We start from the raw sequence: 15,636 nt of genomic DNA, 5'->3' as shown, positions 1-15,636 counted from the left end.
GCAATGGTCTCAGCCTTCCCTCCGGGAGTGCACATTTGGTGAACCTTGGGAATGTAGACTTTTGAAAATTGCTTCTCTGAAGAAAAATAAGTCCCTTTGGGAGAATGGATAACTGTGAGGGAAGACGGACTCACCCAAATCAAAAACTGGCAGCAGATTCCAATGAATTTCACAAAATTAAACACGATATCCTGTGGCTTTTAGATTTTTTAGAAATAAGAGCTTTACAGTAACTCAGTGGTTGGTGGAGGCTTGTTTTATTTTGGAGGATGTGTGTGGGGGAAAGCTTAAATGCCAGTGTTCTTCACTTTAAGAAACACAAACTGATAACATCTTAATCATTTAGGAGGTACATAATCAGCAGCTTCGTGGCCTTTACAGAACACATCACCACTTTGAGAAATGGAGTTATTATGTTAAATATCTCTAATAGTTCCAAAATGTTACTGCTTTGAGAGTGTCATCAGATACTAAAAAAATAAAGTACATTTTAATGTAATCGAGTGTGTGGACCATAATGTGACCACATACCATGAAGATGGCATATTGGCCAGCACAGGATAGCATTTGGGTTCTGAATTAAAGCTGAAGGATGTCACATGGTACCCACTACTGTAAATGTACCCATCTTTATTTCCGAGATTTAATAGTGTAAAGAAAAAGAATTTGCGTGTCCTCACAGCCACCTCTGGTTGCCAATATTCCGAAATCCTGAGTTGCAGTGCAAGAGGCAGTCAGTCAGAAGTGGCTCAGGCGGGCTCATCAGGGCTTGTATCCTATGTTAGTTGTCATGCATGAGCTTCCCAGAATACTTCATGTAGCTTTTGTGGGTTCAAGACAATAAGAAATCAGGCACCAAGAAATTCTCACCTACAATTTTCAACTTGCCATATTCGAGAACTCAAAACTTGCTGATACCAATTATTGTCCAATGAGGATTTTATTTTTCTGAGATGGAAGCCATGGCTGGTTTTGCTGACACAGCCACCCGTTATTTCCAAGACAGACACCACAATCGTACTTGTCACCCAGAGGCTGGTAGCTGCGATTTACCTGTAAAATTCTGTCATGCCTGTAACTTTGTTTTCTCTTCTGTCCTTGTGGATTAGATATGTCACATGCTATTCTAACTTCAGAAAAGTTTCTCCCAGTGAAAGGAGAGGGGAACTATCTATATTTGGATGAATCTACCTTAAAAAAAAAACACAGGGTTTATTTCAGGACATGGTTGTAGGTTGGTTGCTCAGGATTAGGTTTCTCTGGAAGGAAGATTGCTTGGTGCAAGAATCTCAGCTCATCAAGTTCTGTTTAATTCAATGGAAGTTTGAGGGATACCAATGCAGACTGGATTCTGGAATCCAACATTGATATCCATTCTTGGGGGACCCCAGGAGGTTGCTCCCACTTGGTTCTCTAAAAGTATGAGCCGTTTCACTGCATTGGAACCCCTCTTTCTCTAGGAATAGTTGTATTCATGTTAGAAATCCAGCATCCAATCTAGGAGACTAAAATTCACCTTTCATGCTCCTTTGTTTCTAGGTAATTCCCTGGAAATCAGGGTAAATTAATCTACTCTGCAAAGTCAAAACTTGCTGTTTTTCTTCTGCAAACCATCCTTTAACCACTCAGGTGGGGTAACAAGTTGTATGGTTTTCTGTCAGACTCGTGCTCATCAAGTCCAATATTTTTGTTATATTGGTTTTTCCTTCTCACTATTAACCATGGCCTTGGAGAGGCCACACTCCTTGCTACGCTTCTCTGTGGGTCACAGTCACTGCCTCATAGGGATCGGCTTCAGTCCTAGACATGCAAAGTGCACTGCAGTCACAAGCAGCATGCAGATTCCGAACATTCCACGCACAGGAGGTGCAGAATTCCCCTGAGGAACGGAATCCATTAGGATAGAGTGTAGAAAGCAGAAATCATGCCAGGTGTTTCAAACAGAGGACACAAGTAATTGTTTACATAGAAGTTGAGAGTCTAAAAAGGCAAGAAAAGGGTAACCCAGGTAATTAGTAAATTTTTAAAGTACCTAACACCTCCAGGCTTTAGGTGATCCATTTACTAGTAACTTACAGGAAACAGCTATCACCTCTCTACAGTTGGGGAAACACAAGAAGGAAGTAGGATTATTGGCTTTGAAGCTCAGAGGAGGACCCTACAAGGCTAATGCCCGGACCTCAGAATGGGGCAACAGAGAGACCGCTTGTGTTTAGATGTGAGGGCAAATCTTGGAACGCCGAGAGCTGTGCTATGACGTTTGTCCTCGGAGTTGATGCCAGAGGAAGTGAGAGCCTTGAGCCATAGCTGCCCTCCATTGCACGTGTTTGTGGCTGGGAGACAGATGCTTAGAGGAGCTGGACCCAGGAAGAAAGTGCCTTTTCCCTTTCAATCTTTCTCCAATATCTTGACTCCCAGAACCTGACAGGAAATGAGTGAGAATGAATGAGAAATGGTTTCAGGGTTGCAGTCCCAGCATCACACAGTCCAGGAGCTGAGAAACAATAACAAATGACTGAATAGTCCACCCTTTGGACTGCTCAGCATCCAAGTACACCCTGTATTTAAAACCCTTTCCCTTTTAGCAACTGCAGAGTTCTGCTTAGAAAATGCAATTTTGCCTCATCAAGATGAAGACAGTGTCACCTACAAAGAGGGCAGACTCCACTCTCAAAAGTCACTGTATCTACCTTCAGATAATGCTAATGTCTCTGGTAATTCAGTCACAATCCCATGTGAACATTCCGTAAGTTAAAGACTAAATTGTAAAGTTCATAACAACGAACAATTCTTACATAAAATACAGAGGAAAAGAGGAAGGAGAAAAACTAGTAAATACGTGCAAGTTATAACAAGCTAGAAAGGAAATATGCAAAGCTGCTAGAGTGCATGCTTCTGTAATGGAAACATAGTTGATAACTGTAATTCCAGTCCATGTTTCCTCTGTTCTCTGGTAGTACTACAGCTACTCCTGGGTGAGTTAGGATATCCTAAACTTTTACTTTCTAAGTAACCAAAACCTTTATTTTTAAATTGATCTTATTTTTCCAGTTAGGCTGCTATAGTTTCCAACTTACATTTTACATAGGATGTGAGCAGTAATATGAACCCCTGAGAATCCCCTAGGTTCTAAACGTAGTCCCTTCTGCCCTTACTGTGTAGCACCACCACTGAGTCCTCCAGGGAATTAGCATCTTCTGTGGTGCTCAATGCTTTATTAGGAGCTGTGATGGTGAGACAGCATGATGGTGAATTGGGTATTCCACACACCCACAGAGGTTTTTGCTGACAGAAGCATTAAAGATCAGAAACACAAGTATGTATCCATATTCATAAGCAAAATATGTGTATTTTCCAGAGAGTACAAATCATTGCGCCTTTCATGATAGAAGCTGTTTCACATAATCAGCTTGGAGCCAGGTACTTGGATGGCCCCTCAGGGAAAGATGACCATGCCAGGGCATGGAGCTCTTGTCAGAATGGAATTCAACAGCAACAGGAGCCAGATCCATGATGGTGGGAAAAATTTCACGTTGTTGACCCCATGGATGGTCTCATACCAGACATCATGCCCTTTAGTTTGGCACTGGTGTGACTGAGGAAGGATGACAATGAACAGACAGCTCACCTGGTTCTTACAGCCTCCTCCTCTGCGGAGATGCCCTCTGGTAGGCAAACGTATGGCCTGCAAACATCTTCACAGCCTGCACCTATCCTGAAATATCCTTCTATGCACCTGTTACCCAGACTTTCAAACCCAAAAGACTGTTCTTTCCAAATCCCTGACCATAAAACCAACTCACATAGCTTGTAAATCAATATACAGCTGTTTCTCTTCTGTCTTTTAACCTGGAAAATGTGAATAGTAAATTATATTGCTCAAAATTCTGGCCACCGTGATAATTTTCCCTCACCTCTATCATTTATGGACATCCCTGTGTGATGCCATAATGTTGTAGCTGTCAACCATTGGTTGGTGCCACCATATTGTAAAAATGATCTATATACAAAGCCTGAGTATTATTCTTCTTCCTCAGTCAACTAATCCATAGAGTTGCACACTGCAAACAAATACACCATCTAATGAGTTCATTAAGTGTTAAATAACTAGGTACCTGGTATTTTTAATTATTTATCTTGTGGAGAAAGTGAAAGTTTTTTTAAGTCTTTAAAATTTAAAGTGGTGATAGTTTTTGTTATGCTGTGATACAGTATTTTTGTCCAGTTGTGGCTACATTGCTGGACACAATGTCCAGCTGTGATACAGTATTTTATCCAGTTGTGGCTACATTGCTGGACACAATGTAGGACACAATAGGGAACTCTGCATGAGGTCATAGGTGTGAGCTGAGGGACAGGAGCAAGGGAAGAAGTGAGTTCCATGAGATCTGTACCAAATGGTCATGCTGCTCATTTGTGCTTTCAGGACTCTATGAAACCCTGTATGTTGCATGCATTTCTACTTGATGATGGGTTTCCTGCTACTCACACCCAGTCTTATGGCTTGGAGGCTATAAGGGTTCAGTAGCAAGTTGGAAGATGTGCATCAAAAGCAGAATATTTTTCTGGAGTTTTATTTTAGAAACCTAAGGTTCTGTGCTTTGAGTCATTGGTTGGAGTGGACCTTAGTCCCTGTTCAGTAGCCCTGCTTTTCACAGATACTTCCAGTGCCATTCAATCTGCTGATTCATAAAACACATGTTGGAGAGCAATGTAGCCACAACTGGACAAAAATGCTGTATCACAGCATAACAAAAACTATCACCACTTTAAATTTTAAAGACTTTAAAAAAACTTTCATTTTCTCCACAAGATAAATAAAAATTCCAAGTACGTAGTTATTTAACACTTAATGAACTCTTAGATTGTGTATTTGTTTGCAGTATGCAATGATACAGTAAAGACCAAGATGTTAATTATATTTTCCTTCTACACTGAAATGAACATGTAATGTAACCAAAATAATAAAACAATATGTTAAAAATACATAATTAATACAAAAAGACTGCAAAATCAAATGCATAAACAAGGAAATACTAAAGTAAAGTTTTTTTATGAATACAGATGTTGTTGATTAGGGTTTGTGGAGAAAGAGATAGGAGTCTGTAGTCACTGTTGCTGTTTGGTGGATGGTGAATATCAACAAGAGTAAGTAGGTGAAAGAGACCGTGTTCATGACTTGGGGCTGGTCCACATCTAAACTCACAGAAATGGTAGGTGGTCTCTCTTCATCATATATGATGCCCTAGAAGTGAATAATCAGGAGGCATGCAATTGGTAAAACATTAAGAAGAGAGAGAGAGAGAGAGAGAGAGAAAGAGAAAAAGAGAGAGAGACAGAGAAAGAGAGAGAGAAGAGAAAAAAGAGAGAAAGAAAGATAAGAAAGGAAGGAAGGAAAGAAGAAAGAAAGAAAGAAAGAAAGAAAGAAAGAAAGAAAGAAAGAAAGAAAGAAAGAAAGAAAGAAAAAGAAAGAAAGAAAGAAAGAAAGAAAGAAAGAAAGAAAGAAAAGAAGGAAGGAAGGAAGGAAAGAAAGAAAAAGGAAAGAAAGAAAGAAAGGGAAAGAAAGAAAGAAGAAAGAAAGAGAAAGAAAGAAAGAAAGAAAGAAAGAAAGAAAGAAAGAAAGAAAGAAAGAAAGAAAGAAAGAAAGAAAGAAAGAAAGAAAGAAAGAAAGAGAAAGAGAGAGAAAGGAGGGAGGGAGGGAGGAAGGAAGGAAGGAAGGAAAGAAGGAAGGAAGGAAAGAAGGAAGGAAGGCAGGAAGGAAGGCAGGAAGGCAGGAAGGCAGGAAGGCAGGAAGGCAGGAAGGAAGGAAGGAAGGAAGGAAGGAAGGAAGGAAGGAAGGAAGGAAGGAAGGAAGGGAGGGAAGGAGGAAAGAAAGAGCCATGTGTACTAATTCGCCAGGGTTGCCATAACGAAGTACCACTTGCCAAGTGGCTTAAACACCACCACTTTATGGTATAATAGCCTGGAGCCTGGAAATCTGAAATCAAGGTGCTGACAGGATTGGTCCCTTCTGAGGCTGTGAGGGAGAATCTTCTCTCTGGCTCTCTCCTGGCTTCTGGGGGTTGCTGGCAATCTTTGGAGTTCTATGGCTCGGGTGGTCTAACTGAGCTTCACACAGTATTCTCCCTATATGTGTATCTGTCTAAATCCAAATTTCCCTTTTCTAAAGACATTAGTCATATTATATCTGGGCCCATCTTAATGACCTTATATTAACTCAATCATTTACAAGGCTCTATTTCCAAATACTCACAGGTACTGGGGATCAGAATGTCAACATCTTTTTGAGGGACACAATTCAATACATAACAGCATGTGTTTGCATTCCCTTTGTTTGTGAATGTACAATTTCTGAATGTACAACACAACTGTACTTGAAATTGTATCTTTAATGTGATGTTTTTGTTCAAGTCATTGTCAAACTCATTTGTAATAGCAATCATTTTTCTGCATTCTTTAATGTTTCTTACAAGTATTTGTCCTGAAATATTTGTGACTTTTCTTCTTCCTTTCCCTCTGTCCTCTGGAGGGATTGGTGTTATGGCCAGTCCATTCCTGGGGTACGTTCCCTGTGCTTCAGCATTTTCACTGTGCATTTCACTAAATTCAGCCTCCTTAGCAAAATCTGAGAACATTTGTTTTGATTTTATCACTTTACTCTAACTTTGGAAGTGTTCCCAAAATGAGAGGCCAATTTTTTTAAAATAAACTTTCTATTTTAGAGCAGTTTTAGGTTTACAGAGAAATTATAAGCATAGTATAGAAAGTTCCCACATACTTGACATCCAGTTTCTCCTATTTTTAATATCTTACATTAGTATAATATCACTGTTATAACAAATGGATCATTATTTATACATTGTTATTAACTAAAGTTTATACATTTTTCATGTTTCCTCAGTTTTTATCTAATGTCCCCTTTCTGTCCTTGGATCCCATCAAAGATATCTTGTTACATCTAGTAGTCATGTCTCTTTGGACTCCTAATGGCTGTGGTAGTTTTGTAGACATCCCTTGTTTTGGATGACCTTGATGATTTGAGGAGTATGGGGTAAGATGATCTATAGAATGTCCCTCAACTGGACATGTCTGATGTTCTCTCATGATTATCCTGGGGTTATGGTCTTCCAGTAGGAAGACCACAGAGGAAATGTGACATTTTCATCACATTGTATCAAGGGTACATACATCAACATGACTTAACACTTTTGATATTGATGTTGGTCACCTGGCTGGGGCAGTGTTTGTCATATTTCCCCAATGTGAAGTACACTTGTTCCTGTCTATATTGTCTAGACTCTAGAATGCTAGACTCTGGAAAGTCTAGACACTTTTTCATATCCAGACTCTTTGGGAGAGCCTAGACCTAAGGAGTGGAGATTTGTGATACAACATCTTCAGGGAACAATATCTATAGAAATAATTTGGGATTCTTTTGCAACTGAGATTTGTTGCTTCCATTTTCTTTACTTATTTATTGAGTTCTTCCTTTAGATCAGAACAGATATATGGATATTCATTGTATAGATTAATACTCCTTTATTTGACTGTTCAAAGTGTTTGCACTTTGGACATTGGCAGTTCTTTTAGTGGGAATTTGTATTTGACATCCCTCCATATCTTAGTCCTTTCAGGGTTCTATTTCAAATTGCCATAGACTGAGTGGCTTATAAACAACAGAAATTTATTTCTCATACTTTTGGAAGCTCAGAAGTCTAAGTTCAGGGTGCCAACATAGTTGGGTTCTGGTGAGGGCCCTGTTCCAGGCTACAGACTGCTTTCTTCTCATTGTATATTCATACAGTGAAAAAATGGTGAGAGAGCTTTTTAGGGTTTCTTGTATAAGGGCACTAGTCCTATTACTGTTTTAACAGCCTGATGGGTTCTTCTTGCCTGCTGCCCAAAAATGCCAATGCACTGAGACAGTAGGTTTTGCAGCAAAGAGAGAGTTTAATAATCACAGGTCCAGCCAAGCAGAAGGATATGAAACATTTCTCAAATCCCCCGCCCCAAGAAATTGGAGGCCAGGATTTAAAGGATAATTTGAGGGTAGAGGTTGAGGGACTTGGTGCTACTTTTTGGTTGGGGATGAAACCATAGGAGTATACAAACCGTCTTCATGTACTAAGTCATTTCCTGTGGGATTGGGGGTCACAGTTGAGTCAGTTCATTGGTATGAGTCATGGGTCTCCTTGGAGTCAGCTGGTTGCCAGAATGCGAAAGTCTGAAAAATATTTCAAAGACCAATCTTAGGTTTAGACAATAGTGACGTGATCTATAGGAGCAATCAGGGAAGTTATTGAAAAAAGGCAAACTAGGAAACAATAGCTGATGAATGTTTATGCCTACATTTTAGCAGAATTCAGGCCTCTCCCATAATTCTAAACTTGAGGCCTTGTGTTAGTCTTACAGAGGTGGTTTTTGCCCCCAGCAAGGAGGGGTCAGTTTCAGGAAGGAGTTAGTATTATCTTTGTTTTAAATTTAACAAATGCAGTTGGCTTATGAAGTTAGACGCAAGGTGAAGTCAGTTAGGATAGATTGCTTTTATTGTTATAATTTTTGCAAAGGCAGTTTCAATGATGGCTCTGTCCTCATGATTTAATCACTTCCCAGAGAATGGCCTACCTTCCACATCGTAAGGCCATCACATTGGGAGTTAGAATTTCAACATATGAATTTTGGGGACACACAAACATTCAGACCATAACATTCCATCAGTGTTTGATGCTATAAGATGTGTCATCTTGTATACGTTCTTCCCAGTATTATAATAAGCCATTTCTCCAAGTAGTCCTTGTTCCTTGCTTAATGAATAGCATTAAAAACCAAGATCTGAGTGCTTGTGTGCTCTTTTCTACAAGAGTGTCTCACCTGACAGATCAAGGGAATATATGTGTATACTAACCCCAGAAGTACACATGTCTAACATTTGTATACATAGCCATGCATCTCTATTAAGTTAACTACAAGTTTATATTGATGTCTCTGTGGGGTCAAGGGCCACAAGGGGATTAAGGGTCAAGGTTTGCTGAAAAATCACTGACCTGAGGTAGACTGATTAATAGGAGAAAATGTATACAGACTTATTTAATGTGTATACACAGAAGCCTTCAGAATGAAAACCCATCCCCTCAATGAGTTACAGAAGTTTATATACCATCTTGAAGTTAAAGAAATAATGGGGGCTTGGACCTTGGTTATGGGAAGAGAATAATTTCGTTGAGGGGCAATCAGTGATTGTTATGGAGAATGATTGGATGGGGAACATAAATTAACTTGCAAATTGGTATTTTTGGAATTCAAATGATCCTTGGACACAATCATTATCTTGCAAAAGGGTCTGTTCACGTTTGGTTACATACATGATCTTACAGCGGGGGGAAGAGAAAACAATTATCCTCCTTGGTGGGTCTGAATCTCAGGCAGATAAAGAAAATCTAACAAGAACTATAAACCACTGCTCAACGAAATAAAAGAGGACACAAACAAATGGAAAAACATTCCATGCTCATGGATAGGAATAATCAATATTATGAAAATGGCCATACAGCCCAAGGTAATGCATAGATTCAATGCCATCCCCATCAAACTACCAATTACTTTCTTCACAGAATTGGAAAAAACTACTTTAAAGTTCATATGGAACCAAAAAAGAGCCCTCATTGCCAAGATAATCCTAAGCGAAAAGAACAAAGCTGGAGGCATCATGCTACCTGACTTCAAACTATACTACGAGGCTACAGTAACCAAAACAGCATGGTACTGGTACCAAAACAGAGATATAGACCAATGGAACAGAACGGAGCCCTCAGAAATAATACCACGCATCTACAACCATCTGATCTTGGACAAACCTAACAAAAACAAGAAATGGAGAAAGGATTCCCTATGTAATAAATGGTGTTGGGAAAACTGGCTAGCCATGTGTAGAAAGCTGAAACTGGATCCCTTCCTTACACCTTATGCAAAAATTAATTCAAGATGGATTAAAAACTTAAGTACTAGACCTAAAAACTAAAAACCCTAGAAGAAAACCTAGGCAATACCATTCAGGACATAGGCACGGGCAAGGACTTCATGTCTAAAACACCAAAAGCAATGGCAACAAAAGCCACAATTGACAAACGGGATCTAATTAAACCAAAGAGCTTCTGCACAGCAAAAGAAACTACCATCAGAGTGAACAGGCAACCTAGAGAACGGGAGAAAAATTTTGCAATCTACCCATCTGACAAAGGGCTAATTTCCAGAATCTACAAAGAACTCAAACAAACTTACAAGAAAAAATCAAACAACCCCATCAAAAAGTGGGTGAAGAATATGAACAGACAGTTCTCAAAAGAAGACATTTATGCAGCCAACAGACACATGAAAAAAATGCTCATCATCACTGGCCATCAGAGAAATGCAAATCAAAACCACAATGAGATACCATCTCACACCAGTTAGAATGGCAATCATTAAAAAGTCAGGAAACAACAGGTGCTGAATAGGATGTGGAGAAATAGGAACACTTTTACACTGTTGGTGGGACTGTAAACTAGTTCAACCATTGTGGAAGTCAGTATGGGGATTCCTCAAGGGTCTAGAACTAGAAACACCATTTGACCCAGCCATCCCATTACTGGGTATATACCCAAAGGATTATAAATCATGCTGCTATAAAGACACATGCACATGCATGTTTATTGTGGCACTGTTCACAATAACAAAGACTTGGAACCAGTCCAAATGCCCATCAATGATAGACTGGATTAAGAAAATGTGGCACATATACACCATGGAATACTATGCAGCCATAAAAAAGGATGAGTTCATGTCCTTTGTAGGGACATGGATGAAGCTGGAAACCTTCATTCTCAGCAAACTATCACAGGGACAAAAAACGAAACACCACATGTTCTCACTCATAGGTGGGAAGTGAACAATGAGAACTCTAGGACACAGTGTGGGGAACATCACATACTGGGGCCTGTTGTGGGGTGGGAGGAGGGGGGAGGGATAGCATTAGGAGATATACTTAATGTAAATGACAAGTTAATGGGTGCAGCACACCAACATGGCACATGTATACATATGTAACAAACCTGCATGTTGTGCACTTGTACCCTAGAACTTAAAGTAAAATTTTTTTAAAAAAGAAAACAACAAAAAAGAAAATCTAACTTCTTTAGGAGAGAAAGTGGGAGGGGGAAAGGTCAGAGAAACCTTGAGGCTTCTTTAGTTTGGCATGTCAAAATTCTGGGGTATGAGTTTCTGAGCCTCAACATCTCCTAACGTAATCCATTACTGTCTGAATTATTCTAGCCTCTTTCTCTTGATTATCTGTAAATTCTTCCTCCAACAGAGATAAATCTGCCTCCTACCAATCACAATCTGTTCAGTTCATTTTTCAATTCTAGTACACATGTATAATAGTATCAGAATTGTTCATCTATACCTCCATATGTAACAACTTTATCAACCAGAGTGCAGTGCTTAAGTACAGTTTCTTTTATCCTTAATCTTACAAATTCCAGTCCTCTTCATAGTTTCCCCCATCACCTTTAATGAAGTTGTTTCATATATCTGTAATACAGTTATATTATTTTTTCACAGACTTCATTCCTGTGGAGATCCTCCAAATTCCTGATTGATCTCTCTTAATTTACATACATAAAAGTTCATTCTTTGTGCTGTAAATTTTTACGGGTTTTGTCAGATGTATAATGTCATGTATCTACCATTACAGTATTACACAGAATGGTTTTATTGCTCTAAAAATATCCTTCTGTGCTTCACCTATTTCCCCTTTTCCTGAGAACCCCTGGAAACCTCTGATCTTTTTAGTGTCATTATAGTTTTGCCTTTCCCAGAATGTCGTGTAATTGGAATCATACAGCCTTTTCAGATTGCCTTCTTTCACTAAGCAATATGCAGTTAAGATTCATTTACATTTTCTTTTGGCTTGAGAGCTCATTTCCTTTTTATCACCGTTTATTATTCCATTGTATAAATCTATCACAGATCATTTATCCATTCATTTATTGAAGGACATCTTGATTGCTTTCAGTTTTCAGCAATTATGAATGAAAATGCCATAAATATTTATGTTCAGGTTTTTGTTGGGGCATCAGTTTTCAAATTGGTTGCGTAAATACATAGCTGCACCATTGCTAGATACTAGGAGAAGACTATGTTTACTTTGTAACAAATTGACAATCTACCTTTCAAAGTTGCTGTATCATTTTTCATTTTCACCAGAAATAAATGAGAGCTACTATTGCTTCACATATTGTAAGCTTTCTATACTTCAACCATTTTAATGAGTATGTGGTGTCTTTTGATTTTTAAATGTAATGTTTTCTTTTCAAGATAGACTGATGAGTTATTTCCTTCTTAATGTCAAAATTCTTCCTCAGTTCTTCTTTAAGCATCATTATATGTATCAACACCCCATATTTGACACTTCATCATCAAGCACATGTAATGTGCCTTGAAAGTTTTTATAATTTTTGACTCCACAAGTTTCAAAGGGAAAACAAAAGAGCATTCACATGTTTTTATAAAAGATCAACACTAAAAGAAAGTCTTGACATATTGCCGGGTTAGACAGATAATACAGTCTGACCTTCAGTTTGGGAGAAGCTGGGCTATGCAGGAACACCCGTCATGGCACACCTATTGGCAACTGGGTTACCAGAATCCAGGTGGATTTAGCCCTCAATAAATTAATACAAAGCAGCTCCTTATTGCTACTTCTTGAAGTGGAAGGAAAATTACTGAGAATATGGAAGGAAAAAAGTAACATATCTATCAATATGGGAAATGGATATCCAGGAGACTATCCATTCCATACATCCTGGATATATTAAAACCTTCAGATGCTCTGTAATCTATCTTGCAGCATTGCTCAAAAGTGCCTTCAGTGTGATGAGAAGGTGTGCTGAACCCCAAGCATTGTGTAAATATGAATGAGAATGGTTTTACTTTTCAAATCTTCAGAATCTGAAATTTCTAGATGCTAGGCAGCATCTAGAAATCCCTTTGACTCTGCTTGAAAATCTATAGTTCTTTTATGAAACTGAACCTTCCTTAAAGAATTTTGTCAAGTAGAATAATAATAAACTCATACTACCACAATCTGACTTATAACTTCTTTGTCCCAGTGCCACCAGGTCAGTCCATTAGAAAATTTTCTGACTTTAGATTAGCAGAAATAATAATTTGACCAAATTTTCTGCCATTGTATAACATAGATAACCATTTTTTTCAGTCTCCAATATCATTTATCTATCGCTTGCCACCCTGCCAATGCCATGTAATTTCTGTATTTGCTAGGGCAGCACCCCACTTCTGATACCAATTTTTATATTAGGAAAGTTTTACTGTAACAATGCTGCATAACACACTTTCCAAAAATCTCCTTGAATTTTATTAGCAACATCAGTTTGTCCTTGGTTGAGTTGCTAGGACAATTTACCTCTGGTTGAAGTCAGATTCAAATCTGCTCTAACCCCAATGACTTAGTTAGATACAATTAGAAAATTTTTTGGCTTGTTATATTTTAAGTCTTTAATAGCAATTTACTCTGGGGTTATAAAATAATGTGCATTTTATGTGCAGAAGGAAAATATCACAGTTGTATAAGGGGCTCTCAAATGAAATTGAATTTGAGTTGGTGGCACTTGTTATCTGAAACATGGGGACTGAAATCAAAGCTGGCATGGAATTTTTCTATTTTTGGTGGTGACTTGCATTGAGTCATGCTTTCCGCCTCTCAAGTGCTTTGGCATGTGTTATCTCACTGCAGAATAACAATTTTATAAAGAGGGGACTTAGATGATTTGACCAGTGAAGGAGATGAGAACCAGTTTTGAGGTGACCTGGTCATGATCAAAAGCTTGAAGGTGGTACTGGTACAACTTGATCCAACCAAATCTGACATGCATCTGTGCTCTCTCCACTCTACACCTTTTTTCATGGAGAACAACTTGGAGAGGACTTGCTTTTATTGAGGTGACAGAGGAAGGACAGGAAGCAGTCTTCTGAAAGTTTCTAGTGTATAATAACCATATTTCTTAAACACCTGAATCTGCATGGGAACCATTCTAGCTAAGAGACAAGGATACTTTGATTCTGTTGGGCTATTATTGAGTACTCTACCCTGTAGTTCTGCATCTGCAATTCTGTGGTTGACATATGTGTGTATAAAATGAGGTATCATCTAGCCACACAAGCTTACATTAATGTTAGTTACTGGAAAAATATTCAAGGAAAAATAGCCAATGTCTCATGAGTACCAAATTACTTCAGGGATGGCCTTACATTTCCAAATTAAATTATTTCAGCAAAGTTTATGCATAAATTCCAAGCATGCAGAAATTATTTAGGAGATGGTTGCTATGGTAGAAAGTAGTGAACATCCTAATATAGAGATAATCACAGTTCAATTTAAGTTATTCCAAAATGTAAATCTTAGTGAAAAGTTGCTGCCAAAATATCTTACTTGTTGAATAGTTTGATATCTGAAGATAGGCCATTCTATTGGAAATTGATATTTTTAATCCTTAGAGAAATTTAATCAAAAATGTTTAAACTCAGCGTATTTTCTGAGATCAAACTGTATTGAGTTTTTAAGATCTAGATTGCTTGTTTAAATGTTTTATAATGTTTTATCATATACATAGATGAAATTTTTAAACACATTTCTTTAAAGAAGGGCAAGAATGTTGTTTGTAGTATGTTTTAATGTTACAAACCCTACAAAATGTCTTGGCTTCCATGGGTTTTGTAAAAATTCTTCCCCAGTACTCCCTCATTATTTTACAATAGAAGTGCTGCGATTTTTTTTTTTCATATTTTGAGATACAGGGGAATTGAAAAGACTCTGAGAAGCTAGAATATGAGATCATACCCACTAACTGGGCTGAGGTAGACTTACTATAGGAAAGCCCACATTGACAAGATGCAGGAGGAAGCCTAGGCTAGCCTAGTGAATTCACCCACGTGACTTAATAAGTATTTATCATACGATAAAGAATACACTGAGACTATAGGAATTAAGCAACGTAGCAGCATCCCAGGCCATGGAGTCAGAGGCTGACAGGAAACAGGGACTACAGTTTCCCCAAGCTGAGGCGACTGACCTCACTGTTAGGTGTTGGCAGAGTGAGTGCTGACTACCAAGCTCAGAATTTAAGGACAGGATTTTAGACCCTGGGGAATTTCAGAAATAAAAGCCTAGATCCAGGACCTCAGATATAAAGATTTAAGTACATGTTGTCAAATAAGAGCAAAGCTGGAACTAGGTAAAGAGAGACTTTATTAAAAGGGACTGTTTCAATGCAGGGAGGGGAACTATTGATGTAGGGAGCACGCTCTGGCCATGACATCTGCACTTGTGTCAGAGTTCAGCAGAAAAGAGTCTTTTTATAGAAAGAAGTGAATGAGGCTAGAAAGAGCTGGCTTTAGGAAAGTAGGTGGTATGATGGCACAATCCATCAGGGAGTGTTTTTCCCTCTGGGTAACTGATTCCTGAGAGAGGTGGTTAAGGAGGGATTGTCTGCTGGTTCAGATGGAGAATAAGTTGAAGTTCAGAGACCTGGGAGAAAGAGAGAGATTTGGTAGATCAGGTATTTTCCTCAGATTGGTGAG

Source organism: Macaca nemestrina, chromosome 6 (assembly GCF_043159975.1).
Source record: "Macaca nemestrina isolate mMacNem1 chromosome 6, mMacNem.hap1, whole genome shotgun sequence".
Classification (NCBI taxonomy): domain Eukaryota; kingdom Metazoa; phylum Chordata; class Mammalia; order Primates; family Cercopithecidae; genus Macaca; species Macaca nemestrina.
Note: the sequence above shows the minus strand (reverse complement) of the source record.